This window comes from Gallus gallus, chromosome 1, assembly GCF_016699485.2.
Source record: "Gallus gallus isolate bGalGal1 chromosome 1, bGalGal1.mat.broiler.GRCg7b, whole genome shotgun sequence".
Classification (NCBI taxonomy): domain Eukaryota; kingdom Metazoa; phylum Chordata; class Aves; order Galliformes; family Phasianidae; genus Gallus; species Gallus gallus.
The window spans coordinates 167117293-167123292 of NC_052532.1; positions in this window are offsets into that span (position 1 = coordinate 167117293).

Sequence of the window (6000 nt, forward strand, 5' to 3'; positions counted from 1 at the left end):
CAGCTGCACAGCTCAGCTTGGTGTCATCTGCAAACTTCCTGAGGGTGCACTCAATGCCATCACCTATGTCACTAATAAAAATGTTGAAGAGCACCGGTCCCAAGACCAACTCCTGAGGGACACTGCTTGTGACTGGCCTCCACCCTGACATAGAACCATTGGTCACAACCCTTTGGCTGCATCCAGTCAACCAATTCTTAATCCACCATTTCTATGCTTACTTTTCATAGTACCTGTTAAAATGATATGAGTTGGATCCTCCCCTGATGGAAGTGGTAGCAATGCCTTGGTGCTGTCTCTGATACCCTATGACAAATGTGGTGGTGTATCTACGGAGAAGCACTCCAAATGTTGATGTATGAGGTAAAGAATGAGCAAAGGTGCCACCATTCTTAGTCATGTACTCATATACTACGACAGCATCCACTTTTGTAAAACAAAAAGCATGGCAAAGTACCACCCAATCAATCCAAGTGGAGGCAATCCTCCACAAACTGGAAGCACCTTAAAACAGCCTTAGCTTTTTGTCCATTCCCAACCATTCCTGTACAGCTGAGTCAGCCAAGGAAAAACCACATAACATAAATGCTGCTCCCTTCAGTGTTGCCACCATGTGTAGTTGACTAGACTATCTCAGTCCTTCCCTCCCTTCTAAAGACTCAACTGCTTCTCAAAATTATCATTCTCTGCATTGTCCTCCCTTTTGTGGGGTGAGGAGGTTCAGAAAGATCGGAAGATGGGGCTACAAGAACAGCCCTGTTTTCACACTCATTAGTTCAGATGTGTTTTCTCAATTGTATAGGACTTGGTTTAGAAGCTAATAGCAAAATTGCCAGTGAGTTTCAGGACATACTCAATCAAAGGTTCACACCTGAGCGTGCAGGATTGAAGGAACTGGGGGAGTTGTTCTCTATAACTGCAATTAGGTTTTTGTCACAAGACTTAAGTGGGCATACAGCAACAGCGTAGATGCAACCAGAAGCTACAAAAGGATTAGCTTACATACAGCCTCAGATTCCCTGAGCAAGTACAGGCCCTGGCTACAGGAGATAACAATAGCAATATCTTTCATTTTAAAATGTTCTCGCAGGAGTGATGGAATTACTTAGTGATCGATACTGATGGTGGTTGGTGTACTTTCTGGCGTTGCTGGTAGGAACTGGATGAGCAAAAGGGCCACCTATTTGAAGCATGAGCATGAATCTCCCAACTGTAAGCATCCATCTAATACTTAATCTCTCAGCTGGAGTTGCCCTGTAAGGGCAAACTCACTTTTGTAATCGTTCAGCTTGGCTTAGCTCCATTAGGATTCCGGACTAGCTTCGGCATATTGGAAGGAGCGTCTGGTTGCTATAATAATTCAGCAAAAGAGGATTTTCTCCCATGACAAACTAGGCTGCAGGATTAGCTAAATAGTGTGTTTTAAAAAAATAGAGCCAGAAGAAGGAAAGCTAGCCAGCGAAAGTTTCATTCTTTTGAACGAACATCAAAGCAAGTCTCAGAAGGTGAGAAGTAGTGGCAGAGCTGGAATCTGCAATGGAGGGTTGTTACGGTAATTGTGTGTATAAGAGATGGATAGCTGCATTCTGGAATGATAGTGCTTCTAAACACCATTTTCTAACACTGGGACAAGGTCTCATCAACGGAAAGTTTCCTACTGGCACAATGAGCCTCAGAAGAAGCTTGTCGTTAATGTCTGTGGACAAAAATTAAACTTCACTAACAGTGGAGGGACAGCATAGTCATCTACACTCATGTAGGTAGGTATGTGTAATCAGGTGCCCTAAAAATTAATTATATCTCTAACAAAGTGTCTTGCACTGCTCTTAGCAGTGGGTTTGCCTCTCATTTAAAATGAGTTTCATTTCATCAAATATCCTTTGAACAGCAAATCCCCCAAGTGTATGCAGTCATGTCTCATGAGTTTCCAAGGAAGATGAAACTACCTGGAAGACTGAATAGCAGTACAGCTGCTTTCTAACACATAACCCAGATGGTCAGCTCTGTGAATGCTAGCAGGGCCCAGAACAGCTCCATTCTGAGTTTTGGGGCAGTGCAGCAAGCTGCTCCATAACCACGGGAGTGGGTAGAAGTGAGAAGGGGCTGTCCCAGTTCCTTCACAGTAAAAGTCCAGCCCCCCGGTTAACATCTTTATTTTCAATTATTCCATCAGTTTTCTTTGCACTTTTGATGGCCCTGCTTTTGGGAAATCAAAACAGGACTTGTTGTCTCTTTTGAGCCAGCCCATTGGCGGTTCTCAATAAATAGTTCTTTCTCTCGGTGCCAAATATCATAAGAAAAGGCTATTGTGAAAGAGCAAGTCAAGGTGAGATCAGGCGCCGTGGCTTAATTGCTGCTCCAGCTTTGCAAATACTCTCCTTACAATTACATGACTTGTTTTTAAAGCAGGACAGTAGCAGAGAGGAAGAACTCTCCAACACATTCTCAGGAAACAGATGGAGGACTGGGCTCATAATGTAGTCCTTGATAAATTGTACAGGATACCGCTTAACACCAGGTCCATGGACTGCATTAGCCTTGACAGATAGTTCTTTCCAGCAGGCAATAACGCAGTGCTTAGCATCCCTGCTCTGTTTCACTAGATCATTTCCTCAGGAGGGGGAGAAGCCCAGGGGAGCTGGCAGCAGGATCCTGACCACCAGGAAGGTCCCATTGCTGCTATGCATGTCGCAGTTCAGGTGTCCAAGACCACACAGTGTCCTGAACTGAACCTATCCAGAGGGTGGGCATTTTGTTTCATCTGCCCACCAGGGCCAGAGCTGTTCTGCAGTGAGTGTTTCACCTCCATCCTAAGCCAGATCGCTGCTTCTTGTGGTTATGGAGCATGATACTATCTCTTATCATAATAGAGGGTGGAGACACTTTTGATATAGACAGGAGGTTATTGTTCTTTAGGTTGGATGAGGGGCCCAAATTACATCAGGGTAAACAGTATCAGTGCAGAGGGACAAGACAGCACCTGCCCCAAACAGTTTATGGCATTTGTGACTGTTAGAGGCTGGGTGGAAGAAAAAGGCTGTTCTCCTGCTTACTGAGAACAGAAGCATGAAGATCTTCTGGGACACTGACATTTAGATTTCCTTTCATCAGAGACCTGGACAGAGGTGTGGAGAGGGAGAATAAGACCTGTGCCCCGTCTGGGAGCAGTGCATGGCTGGTGCGCTATAGGCCCTCATGGGCCCACTATAGGCACTCCTCTTCCAGAGAAACAGCCGTGATATCTGAGTTTTTACCTCCTATTTAACACTATTTGTTGTGACAATTTAATAAAACACTACAAGAGATTTTTTTTTTTTCTGCTTGTCTTCATGTAACAGTAAGCACTACAGAGAGAACCAAGACATGAACTCAAAGGAAAAGTTCAGAGGCTAAGAGCAGCCTTAGGAAATGCTGCAATGGAAACAAAAGCAGGAATTGTCAAACATGTAGGAAATCATTGCTGTTTCAAATTCATTGAAGATGCTGGAATCATTCCAAAGCAGAGCCAGACTGTTAAATCACATGAGAGTGGCTGCACTGAGTCAAATCAAAAGCTCATCAAGGCAGTATCGTTAGTTATCAGTAGCAGCTCCTGAAAACGCAGAGAAGAAAGAGGACAAGAAGGGACCTACCTAATTTCTGATACAATCTGTACTGCAGGGATTTCTGGAGCTGGTCATTGCGACCAGGCTCTTCTCCAAGGTGAGTCCACCTTGACCTTTCAGGCCCAGTGTTCACTGCTTCGTCTGTTTGTACTTTTGACATTCCAAAAGGTTATGGCAGGGAAAAAAATATGGTAGTGACTCTCCCCGCTGTGTGGAAGAGTGTTCCCTTTAGTTTGCTTGTAATGCTCTGCCTCATCATCTCATTCAGTGTCCCCTGCTCCTCCCCTGCAGTGGGTCATCGCACACTTCTTGACCTACCTAGAAAGATGCATGAGTTTAGATTACACCTCATTTTCTTTCCCAGACTGAAGAATCCCAGCCCATTTAGTCTCTCCATTCACGGAAGATGATCACCTTTTTATCTTCATCTGTGCCTTTTCTGAAAGGTTCTCAAGGGTAAAGCAAAGTGTGGCCTCCTCTATATAAAACAGCTTGCCAGTGAGTATTGCATTTTTCTGACCTGACTGACATTACAAGCAGTCATGAGGAATGTGTAAGGAGCAGAACTTCTGTAGGTACAATTCATGCAAATAGTACAGATTCTGCATTGCGGACTGGAAAAAAAAAAGGTAATTTTGCCATCTCTGCCACTCCGCCAGTGATACGAGCTATTTCTAGTCATCACAGGCAATGCAGCAGCCCAGTGACACTGCATTGTTCAAGGTTGGACAGAACAGAATTAATGGCAGCGGATATTTTAATGAAAACCGAGCACCAGGAAAGGAGTTATGTGTTTGGATTTGCTTTTTAGCCTGAGGTGCAAAGCAGGTAGGAATATCCTGGACCGATTCCAGCCATATTGCACAGCAGCGTCCAAAGATATCAGCACTGAAGAGCCCTTTTATTTTTCTAGCCATGCCTCAGTAGTCAGGAGAACTTGTTCGGTGGGCCTGGAGCCAAAAGGCCCAACCGCCTGACTTTTCAAAGCTGATGTTTACTGTCCCTTGTATCACAAAGCTGCTGCCTGGAGAGCAGCTGGCCTGAGGTGTCTGGAACAATCCCAGCCACGGTTTCATAAGAAACTCTTTCTACGTCTCTGCTTTCCCACAAAGGCTCATATTTTATGATTGCTGGTGGGCAGGAGGCTGATGAAATGTGTAGCTGATCTGAAAACATAAAAAGGCAAGAGGCAGATTAAAAATTATACCAGTCATGGCTCGGCCTGTGAAATAAATAACACACGTAGTCATTGTGCAAGGAGGAACAACAAACCCACTGCCCCTTCAACCAGCTGGTTTCCTGTCTGTGGTGTAATGGGTGGGAGTCTGGGTGGTAAATTTACACCTTGCTAAAAACTAGATTATAAATTCACTGTCTTCTCCCTTCTTATAAGTTCATTGTCCTCTCACTTCATCCTCCTCTTCCAAGTCCTCTCCAAAGCTGAGCTGGATTGTACAAGCCTCATTTTCACTACATATATATATATGTGTGTGTATGTATATGTATATTTATATGTTTTAAAGTCCCAAGCCTCACTTTCTTGTGCCTAAGAACTAAGGTTTTTGAAACAGAATCCCCCTTTGAACCAGAAATTGGGTGAAATGCAGTGCTGTCAGCTTTGACACCATAGAAACCGTGAACTCTATCCCTCTCCTGGTGGTCCCTTTCCACTTGGATGGAGGATCACAGGAGTGAAACTAAATGAGCCAACACCTTGCTGGCTTCCAGTCCCTTTGGAGAAAGGCTGGACCTGGATCTGTCAGACTTCCCATAATAAGCTGAAAAACAACGAAAGCCGGTGAGTCAGTAATTACTCATCTCTGTCAACATTAGCCATATTCATGATGCAGCCTCCATGCCCTTAGGTGCCATGCCCTCTTTTGCCCGTGTCATGGGTTGGGGAACCTCTTGGAGAGCCAGAGACCTGCTGTGTGGCCCTTTCACCTCCACTGATGGTAGCTACCATCTTGCATCCTCCATAGGCCACCTGCATGGATCTATCTGTGAATGAATGCTGTGGCTGCCCCTTCTGTCTACCACGTGTTGGTAAAGTTGCTTGAGGGTCATGAGTGCTGAGGCATATCTTGACACAGACCTGAATGAAAGCAGACTACTGAGGTAATTTCAGAAGGTGTGTTCTGAGTTCAGGCCAATTCCTTTCACCCTGATTCTCTTCTGAAACTCATACATAGCCCATGCCAGCAAAAAGGAAAGTACTGAGTCGAGTATGAGCCCCAGATGTACAAACACCAGTTTATCCCAGTCTGTTTGCTGAACATGCTTCACATTGCTACAAGATGAACGCAAAAATAATATCTCCAAATGCTTGACAGCTACAGATTTCCCAATACACTTCTTGGAGATCCAGAAGAAGGCAGAGAACTGGTAGAAGACC